Source organism: Cyprinus carpio, chromosome B15, assembly GCF_018340385.1.
Source record: "Cyprinus carpio isolate SPL01 chromosome B15, ASM1834038v1, whole genome shotgun sequence".
Lineage (NCBI taxonomy): Eukaryota > Metazoa > Chordata > Actinopteri > Cypriniformes > Cyprinidae > Cyprinus > Cyprinus carpio.
The window spans coordinates 4,316,641-4,326,954 of NC_056611.1; the positions used below are offsets into that span (position 1 = coordinate 4,316,641).

The 10,314-nt window shown below is 37.2% G+C and overlaps 1 long non-coding RNA gene across 1 annotated transcript; it reads left to right on the top strand.

Moving 5' to 3' along the window:
- Nucleotides 1–3: 3 nt before the first annotated feature.
- Nucleotides 4–3,295, top strand: LOC109063943. The gene is made up of 3 exons (XR_002013321.2): nucleotides 4–145; nucleotides 1,360–1,456; nucleotides 2,020–3,295. It is a non-coding gene; the product is annotated as an uncharacterized LOC109063943 (long non-coding RNA).
- Nucleotides 3,296–10,314: the final 7,019 nt, after the last annotated feature.

Here is a 10,314-nt window from a genome sequence, read left to right on the forward strand (position 1 = left end):
ACAGAGATCAAATTACTAACACCAAAGTATTGCTTAGTTATCTACACATTAAATAATAACAAAATCAGAAGTTTCGCGGGGTTTTGTGCAAGAGTATATTGGTGTAACAGCAGAGGACCCCTAGAGGTCAGTGGTAAGACCAAAGGTAACACTTTTTGCTGTAACATTTTGCGCTTTTGTCTCAAAACGTTACTGTAACTTCCCCGCAGTTCTCCTACAGATGAACAGATGTAGTTTAGAAGACACATGTTAGTGTAAAGTGCTAATATGTGTCAGGAATCAGTACCTCACTGTCCCCGCTGGGTAGAAACACTGATATAGGCTATCAGTTTAAATTCTGAACAATTTATTAACATTATACTTTTTCATTACACTACATTTCAGAAAATATGCTACTTGTGATTAAATTAAAAATTAATAGGCCTAGTATTAAACTTGCAACATGGAAGCTTTATATTGTATTAGAATGTGTTCTATTGCTGAGTACAATTTTAAGCTGTCTTCAAATCGTGTTTCCGTGATTGGTTCCTGTATGTTTGTCATGACTGTAAACACAAAAGAAGATCTGTTTACAGTGTGACGTGTGTGGGTGCAAATAGGAACACAAATTTTACATTTCTTGTGATCTCTTAAACACCAACATCACAGAAGTTTACCCTCTTATGCCAAATTCTGGTTCTGCAAACCCTGACGATGTGTGAAAAGGGTTTATTTCAGGACTAGCTTATACTCACCAAAGTTAGAAAGGTGAAAAAGTTGGTGAGATAAAGACGGGAATGAAAGTGAGGCACTGAAGTACAGTGTGTTCAATAGATTGTACTGTACTTTAACAACACGCCAACTGTTCCACTGGGGGGGGGGGTATCTTTACAAAAAACTTTCAGTTGACAAAAACTCTATAATATGATATGAGTGTTGAAAATGACATGTGATCTTTGTGACCTTTATAAAGTGCATATCACTGTAAAGACTGAAAGGCATACAGACCGAAGGCAAAAGTAGCCCACAATGGATTTTTCTGCTCATATGTGACTCGGATCTTTTTGTTTTTGTAACAGTATGAACAGCACAAACCACACTCGATCTGAGCTTTTTGATAGCCTACTACAGTTTTTTGCAGTGGGACCTCAGTCTGAACACTCAACCGAATGAATCTGACTTAATAATTGGGCTGACAGCTCAGTACAAGCCAAACATGAGGCCTCCTATCATAACAGGTTCATATTGAGCATGTAGTGATACAGCGATCAAAAGTGAAGAAACTTAAACACGAAAACCAACAAAGCAGTTGTGATCAGATCATCTGTTCACTGTCACAGTAATCTTGATCTTGTTTTGGGTGATAAACCCATCTGTCAGCAGTTAGAGCTGCTTGATAGAAGAGGAGCCTGATCTCCGGGGACACAGACTGCATCAGTCGACAGCCACAATACTCAAGAAGTCAAGTCAAGAACGGGTAGGTTAACTAGCCCCAGATAACATTACCTTCTCTCTAATGTCAGCTCAGTGGTTATGACGTAAGGGTTGCATGTATGTTCCATATAAGTGCTGAATAGATTTTGCCCAAATCTCATGAGATCAGAATCATTCGCTGCAGCACAACTTAAATGTTAACTGTAAGGCTTTCTGCTCAGACACGGGTTAAGGCTGGACATTGACCAATTTTTTTTTTTCAATTTATAGTATTTTGTATACAATTATTATAATAAGTGATATAATAATTATATTTATACAATCTAATTATTATTTATAATTAATATATTTCTATAAGTACAGTTATTTTAAAGACTATTTTACATCAGCATCTTCGACATCCAGACACAGCTCATAATCTGCATTCAGTACATCACTGTTTTGATAAATCACCCGTTACTGATTCTGTACTGAGAAACATTAGTGCATTTTTACATTACTGTTATTAGTGTATTACCTTTCCCTTTCCACTTCTCTCGACCCTCCACTAGACTATTTATTTCTATATATAAACTTGTACCAAAAACATTTTCCTCTTTCTTACAGGTACATCTGGAAAGAAGAAGGGAGATCATACTTGAATCAACACTTGAAGTCTTTTCTGAATAGATTAGCAGGGCTCTGGAGAGCTTCACTTGAGGACGCAAGCATGAGCTCAATATGTGGACCATGTTTCTCTTCACATCCAGCTTTCTATCAGACAGCATCCAGCCTCCGCACCTTACCAACCCACCGCAACATTCCTTCCACACCCTTCACCTCCTTTCCGCATGGCTTCACCTCCATCATTTAACAAGACAAACAGCCAGCCCGATCATTCTTCATATTGCTCAACCTCTGCGGTTAAACAATGCTCCTGTAAATCCCTCAGATCCGGCTCAGCCCTCAGCCCGGTGCCAGCACATATGTGTGACTGAGATCGACTGAGATCTAAATGGCTTTTGAGTCAACTGTCCAATTACTTTTGGTCCCTTTAAAAAGGGGGGAGGTACATATTAAAGAACTGTAATTTCTTAAGCTTTCCTCCAATTATGATGACCCAGATAGCAAGAGAGCAGGTGAAAACCATTAAATCAATGTTTAAAAAAAAATGTTTTTGTCAATGTTAATGGCATTGAATTAATACTACATTTGCACCTGCAATTAATGTTGAACATTTTGAAATTTCAACAAACCACCATTGTTGTCATCAGTGTTTGCTTTAGTTGGGCTCTTGACTCTTGCTTTTCATTCATTTCAATATAAACACTTAAGCATTAATAAAGAAAGAGGTGTTTTTAAGTTAAGTTGGAGTAGCTTTACCTTTTTGTGATGGGTGTCAAGCTGTAATGAAGTTGAAAAATAATACTAAAAATACAGCATGCATTTCAGCATAAAATCTTCTTTTGTTGATTGTCACCATTGTTGAATTTCATATGCTGATTCTTGATATCTAATTCATTCATTTTTTGTATTTTCTATTAACTCATAGAAGTGTGATAGCTGTGTTACTGCTTTAATCTCACACTGTAGTTTCACACATAAAAACAATTATTTAAATAACATCACAATCATTAGTCACCATCACCTGTTCACAATGGATCTTAGTTTTCTTTGCCTCAACATATGTACTTTAGCACATTGTGACAATGCGGGTGCAAAAGTAATTTTGATTCAATGTAATTAACATTGAGAAATCAACTACTTTTAACATTGATTCAATGGTTGCTTGCTATCAGGGGAGAATACCCTCAAATTAAAGCTCAGAGTGTGCATTTTAAGCCCATATTCATTGTATAACTGTAATATGAATATGTTTTGGTCAGTAGCTAAATTAATAAAAACTGTGCCTGTGTCCAAATATATATGTGACCCTGGAGCAATTAAACATAATCTGAAAGCTAAATAAATAATCTTTCCATTGATGTATGGTTTGTTAGGAGGACAATATTTGTCTGAGATACAACTATTTGAAAATCTGAAATCTGAGGGTGCTAAAAAATCCAAATATTGAGAAAAATTATTTTTAGTTTTTTTAATTGAGTTTTTTGGAATTGATATTTTTGTATAACAGTGTGGAGAATATAGATATATATAAATCAAGTTAAAAGTATTCCTAATATGTTGGAGCTTTTATTAATAAAGGTAGCATACTTTTACCTGTTGAGGCATGCTTTCATGCTTAGACTCGTAAGAGCTGTGTTTGTGATGTGTGAGTTGGGGGAGGTGTCACACATGAAAGAGGCGTTTGCAAAAGTAGTTTAAAACATGCTTAATTTCAGTAGTTGTGCTTGATGACACAAGTTGTGCAGGCACATCATACCCTACCTTTAATTAGTTCACTAACATTGTATTAGCATACTTTCACTATCATAAAAATCAGTGGAAGTAATCACTATACTTACAGTACATTTACATTTATTAATTTAGCAGGCAATTTTATCTCAAGCAACATACAAATGAGGAATACAATCTATTTGGTAAGTATAAGGGTTTGGGGACAGAACCCAGCCACAGACAGTGCTACAAAAAATTAAATGTTTCTCTTTGAAAATGAAAAGAGGAAACCAGTAAAAATGATTAATAAGCTGCAAAAACAAACAAACAAGCAGGGCCCAGACTTCAGCCAACAAAGCTTGAAATCAAAACACCCTTGCAAGGGCAGAAACCAAAAATGGGTACCAAATTAAAACAAAGCCTGTAACACAATCAAGAAAAATATGCTTCAACATGAGACAACAGAACATGAATGGCAGGATCCCGACACTGACACCCATAGTGACTAGTGCAAACCCTAGTAAATAATCTTGCATGATTCGCTGAAATACTGTCCTCCCATAAATGTTGTGTCTGAAAGAGAAACAAATGCATATGCATTAAGATTAGCAGCAAAACTAACTCTGTCTACACCTTTTCATCAATAATGTTTCACTATGTATTTAGTAAATCCAGACTTTATGAAAGAACACAGGTAAATATAAAGAGTTCACATTTTCTTTCTTTGAAACTGTAGAGCAGCATCTGTGTTTACTTCAGTGCCAGAGGTGCTTAAAAATACATTCAGTCACAAACCTATTAATGAGTCATTTGAATTATATTTACAGTGATCAATAATAATAAAATAATGACCCGACCTCCTTCATTATAAATCGATACAGACAAACTGCAGACAGGAGATCAATGAAAATAAATGCTACAAATAAATTGCTATATGAAATATATGAATTCAGTCATATTTATGGGTGGTGCAAAATAACTTTTAATGTAGATAATCTGACTAACCTCTGCACAACCCTACAGAGGGTTATACTGTAAGGTTCGGAGCAAACTCATTTTGTGATCATTTCCCACATTTTGTATTTTGTACAAGCTAATCAACTAATTTCTGCTGATTTATAAGAGCAGTTGCATCCAAAGAAATTAATAGCTGATACAATGAAAAACTTGAAGAATTGCCTATAGGGAAAAAGTATACACTATAACGAATGTCCATTTAAAAAAAAAATATATCTAATAAAATAAATCTCTCTCCATATATATATATATATATATATATATATATATATATATATATATATATATATATATATATATATATATATATATATATATATATATATATTTAATGGTACAGTAACTATTAAAATAAATAAGTAAAATAATATTTTGTAGTTGTATTCTAGCAGCTGCTGTCTGACCAGGTTTACAGTAGAATTTACAGCAAATTCAGAGAAAGCTTAATGGCCTTTTTTAAACATAGCTGTGCCAATACTGAATTTGAGAACTTAGAGGGTACACTGTGAATAAAATGGCCTTGAGATTTAAGAGCACTATCTTACTATAAAACTGGATTATATAGTTGCTGTTTATGAGTGTATATCATTATGTGTGCAGCAATGCACCAGCTTCTCAGTTATCAGTAAGTGTATTACTAAATTGTGTGGTGAAGTACAGTTTATCTGAACTCCTTCAACTCAATAATCCCAACACAGATTGCATTAGATAAGCAGTTTTGAGCAGACCAAGGCTCCTGAGGATAGTAAGCTGGAGGAGCAGTACACATTGGCTAAGGGGAAGGAGAAAGTGGTGCACATGAAGGCAGAAGAGCCAGGCTAAAGGCTAATAAAAGACCCACTCTTCCAACACTCTTCTTGGCTAATGTTCACTCACTTAACAAGAAGACGGACTTACTGCGACTCAGATTGAGCAGCTATAAGGAAACGGGGAACTGCTGTGTACTTTTTTTAACAGAGATGTGGCTTAATAACAACATGCCAGATTCAGCTTACCATATTGACGTCTGCTTCTCTTTCGAGTCGACCACAATTATTTGTCATGGAGGAGAACGCTGTGTTTACATCAACAAAGGCTGATGTATGAACTGTTCTCCGATAAGCAGCTACTGCCAAGATCTCCTGTCACCTCAGTAGAATCCTTCCTGGTTCCCACCTGCACATTATTTTCTTTATTTTTAGAGCTCAGAGTCAGCCTCAGGGTTCAGATAACTAAGACCAGGAAGGCTTTTATGGATTTTATTTCCAAATTAGTAGTCCCACCAATAATGTCAGTGCAGTAAAGGCATGAGGTGGTACTCTAGTTCATCACCTGCAGCTAGTACTTAGGACCATCTGGCATATGAAGAAAGTACCAGCTGCATTGAGGAAGGCTGTTATTGTACACATTCACAAGAAAGGTGACAGTCAGGACTGTAAGAATTATCGTGGTGTCAGCCTGCTCTCCATTTTTATGAAGCCAACATTTTTATGAAGATCATCCTGTCAAGACTGGCTATGTATCGTGAGCAGACAAGTAGAGAAGAACAGGCAGGATTTCACCCAAATCGTGGATGCTGTGATCAGGGCCCATATTTGTCAAGCTTCTCAAAGTGCCATTTTAGTCTAAAGTGCTGAGAATTCATGAAATGTACTCCTTCTTTCAAATTTAAGTATAAAAGCAACTTATCAAATTTTTAAAAGCTAAGAATCACTCTTACTCTTCCAGTTATTTAAGACAGCTCAAGAGGTCTCTCAAATGGTTAGAAGTTAGTGGCTTGTGATGGTGCTGAGGAGACAGAGACGTATTACCAAAGAACATCATAACTGACCTAATTGTAATAATAATAATAATCATCTTTCCATCGTCAAAGGCATTAATAATAGGCGATATCTCTGACTATCCTCGATACACAATACTATCATCTATCAGCACAACCCTAAATTGAAGATTGTGATGACGCTTCGTTTCCTTGCCATAATGTATTCTCTTAAATAATTTGTTATTGTCAAATGTGTTTTGAATGTAAACTCCTCTTAGGAATTTCACCATTCAATGTGAATTTATCTGAGAATATTCTTGAGGAATTCTTAAGTTTGTGGCGCAGCAAAATGTTGTGAATCATCCCTAAGACTGACACTTAAGATTTAGTCCTACACTTCACTTAAATTACGACTGAGATGCTTGATTACTAACTTTTCAGTGCAGCTTTGAGCCAAGAGTTTTTTTTTTTACACTTAAGTCAGTTCTTAGCAGTTTTATTGTGAGTAATTCTTAGAGGCTTGATAAATATGGGCCTTGATCTTTACCATTTGTGAACTGATTGAATAAAGAATATGATGTGGGAAACAAATGATCATTGTATTAATTGACTTTTGATCAGCATTTGATTGTATTCTCTGGCCCACCTTATGGAAAGCTCTGGAGATGGAACTAGTGCCTCAGAAAGTGATCAGGCTTCTCCAGGCAAATTATGACCAGTCAGCCAGCCAAGTGCAGATCCAAAATGAGCTCTCTGAGGCATTTAACATGCAGACCGGGGTCCATCAGGGAGACGTGGCTTCTCCTCTTCAACATCGTGATGGAAGCCATTATAAAAAAAAGAGAGTCCAGTACGCAGAGTCCAGTACGACGAGGACTATTTCATACCAGATTTAATGTTCAGTGATGACAGTGCCATACTGGTTAATGACAATGCTGAGGCCATCGACATCCTCTGTGATAACACCCGCACCGCACTGTCATATGGTCGGAAGATCAGTGCGGATAAGACCAAAGTATTGACAACATACAGATCACTGGCCATCGTTTATCTTGATGGCGACCAAATTGAGCAAGTTCAACAATTTAAATAACTGGGAGCAATGGTACAAGAGAGAAAAGTAGCAACTACAGCAGAAGTCCACACTCAAATTGGTCAAGCAGCTGGGGCCTTCGCTCCCCTCAAGTGGTGCCTGTGGAAGCGCTCCAAAAACACCTCCACTAAAACCAAGGTCTGCTTTTTCCACACCCTAATCCTAGCAGTTCTCCTCTAAGGATTAGAAACTTGGATGTTACTTAAATTAGACCTGGCCAAAATTGAGGTCTTTCAAATGCGGTGCCTACGCCAGATTGTACAAATCTCCCTTCATGACCACCTTTGAAATTAGGATATTTGCTGTTGATGCGAACATCAGCCAAAAATCAAGGAGCAGAATCAGAAACAGTGATTGCAATGGTTTGGCCATGTCTGTAGAATGACGGACAGCAGGTTACCATACAAACTCCTCTGGCAAAATCAACGTACCCAGTGGAAAGTCCAACAAACAGCGCCAAAGAAAATATGGATCAAACAGGTCGATGAGGATTCGAAAACACAACGTCTCAACCTCGATGAGGCCAGGTCCGTGGCCATGGACCCCAAGGGATGGAAACGTCTTGTAAATGAAATCCGGCAACCATTAGCACCTACAGCAGTGTATGGTCTTTGGAAACAATCCAAACCAAGCACCAGAAAGGGATCAAAAAAGAATAATTACAGTGCAGATAGCAATGAAGAAGGTCACCACTCTTCTAAGACCTTCCCAAATCCTAACATCAGCTTTAGCCCCTGAGCACAGTCCAGTGTCAGCTCCAGCTTCCAGATAACAGTCTCTCAGCTGGCATTCCAGATGACCATTTCTCAGCCGGTGCCTCCTGTGCTACCTCCTCTTCAATAGCTTCCTTTGTTGCAGTTGCCTCCTTGGATTCTTGTATCACTGATGAAGACCTTGGAAGTTTCCCATCTTGCCTGAACCACCCTGGTTTCCTGTTTGACACTTTTTAATAAAAATTCAGTTTTGAATAAATTTCAGTCTGGTTTCAAAATCAAAATACAGTACAGAGACAGACCTTTTAAAAGTACACAATGACTTAATGCTCGCTGCTGATTCAGGAAAGGGTGCCATTTTGATTCTCCTTGACCTTACAGCAGCATTTGGCACGATTGATCATGACATCTTTTAAATCGATTAAGTCAATGGGTAGGTGTTCAGTGAAATGCTCTCATATGGTTCTGCTCTTACTTAAAGGATAGAAGTTCTGTAGTTCAGTTGGGCAATTACTTTTCTGATTCTGCAGCTTCTTTTTGTGGGGTTCCCCAGGGATCAATTTTGGGACACATTTTATTTTCTATATATATGCTTCCGCTTGGTTTTATTTGTTAGAAATACAATGTTGCATAACATTTTTATGCAGATGATGCACAACTCTACTGTATCTTCCACTGAAAGCAGATGATCATGATAAATTAGGTGATCTGATGACTTGCTATTAAGTTATGGATGCCACAGAATGTTTTACACTTAAATGCGGCTAAAACATAATGCCTAATATTTGGCTCTATAACACCATTCTCACATATGTTAACCGGTCTTGGTCCTACTGCCTCAAATCTGCATAAGGAAGTAAGAAACCTGGGAGTGGTCTTCGATTCGGAGCTTAAATTTTATAAGCAAGTGAACTCTGTGGTAAAGACAGGATATTTTCAGTTAAAAAAAAATCCAAAAATAAAAAATTTTGTTGTTTGATGATTTGAGGTATGTTATACATGCTTTTATTATGTCAAGATTGGATTATTGTAATTCCTTGTATTTGGGGATTCATGCTGTTCTGTTGAATTGTCTTTATCTATTACAAAATGCAGCAACCAGATTGTTGACTGGGATCGAGAAACAGGTCAGTGTTCCCCAGTGCTAGCCTTGCTGCATTGGCTGCCAGTTAATTTCAGAGTACAATTTAAGGTTTTACTAAATGTTTTTAAAGCCTTGCATGGTCTAGCACCTGAATATATTTCAGGCATGATCCAGTTTTATTCTACGACATGGCCATTTAGGTCATCTAAAAAATTTGTATTAAAGGTTCCTAAATCCCGCGTAAAGTCCAAATCAGACCTCGCCTCTGAAATGACCTGCCACTGGAAATTAGATGTACTGTACATCACTAAGTCATTTTAAAGCACTTTTTAGAGAGCACTTACTTGCTCATGCATTTGGTGTGAGCTAATTGATGTATATCTTATGGTCTTGTGTTTTAGTGTTTATGTCATGTTGTTTTTATGTTCTTGCTGTCCTAGTTCTGGTCACTCTTTGGTCAACATGAGTTGTTTTTAAATGTGCTATACAAATAATAAACAAAACAAAACCCTCCTTCACTGGTTGGATTTTCCTGGATGTGAGGTTACGCCTTCTAGGAGGGGGAGTGCTGTCACATGCTGTGTTCGAAATGCCATACTAGCATACTACTCTTACTGTTTCTGCAGTATCCAGTATGTATGCTGTGCATAGTTTGCACATTTTCTGTATGCATCAAATACCTGGATGACCTACTATATTTACCACAATCTGCTAAATATAACTCAAGTACCCTGAAATCAGTACAGAAGTTGTGTTCGGAATGGCATACTACCATACAACTCCTACTATATTGTAGTATGCCTGGATTACCTGCTACGTTTGCTGAAATTTGATGTATGCATCTGAAGACACTGCATGGGATACTGTTTCCCAGAATGCAACATGCTCCATGTAATGTTTCATCTTGAAACGCGAACTGGAGTGAACTGGAGGCGGG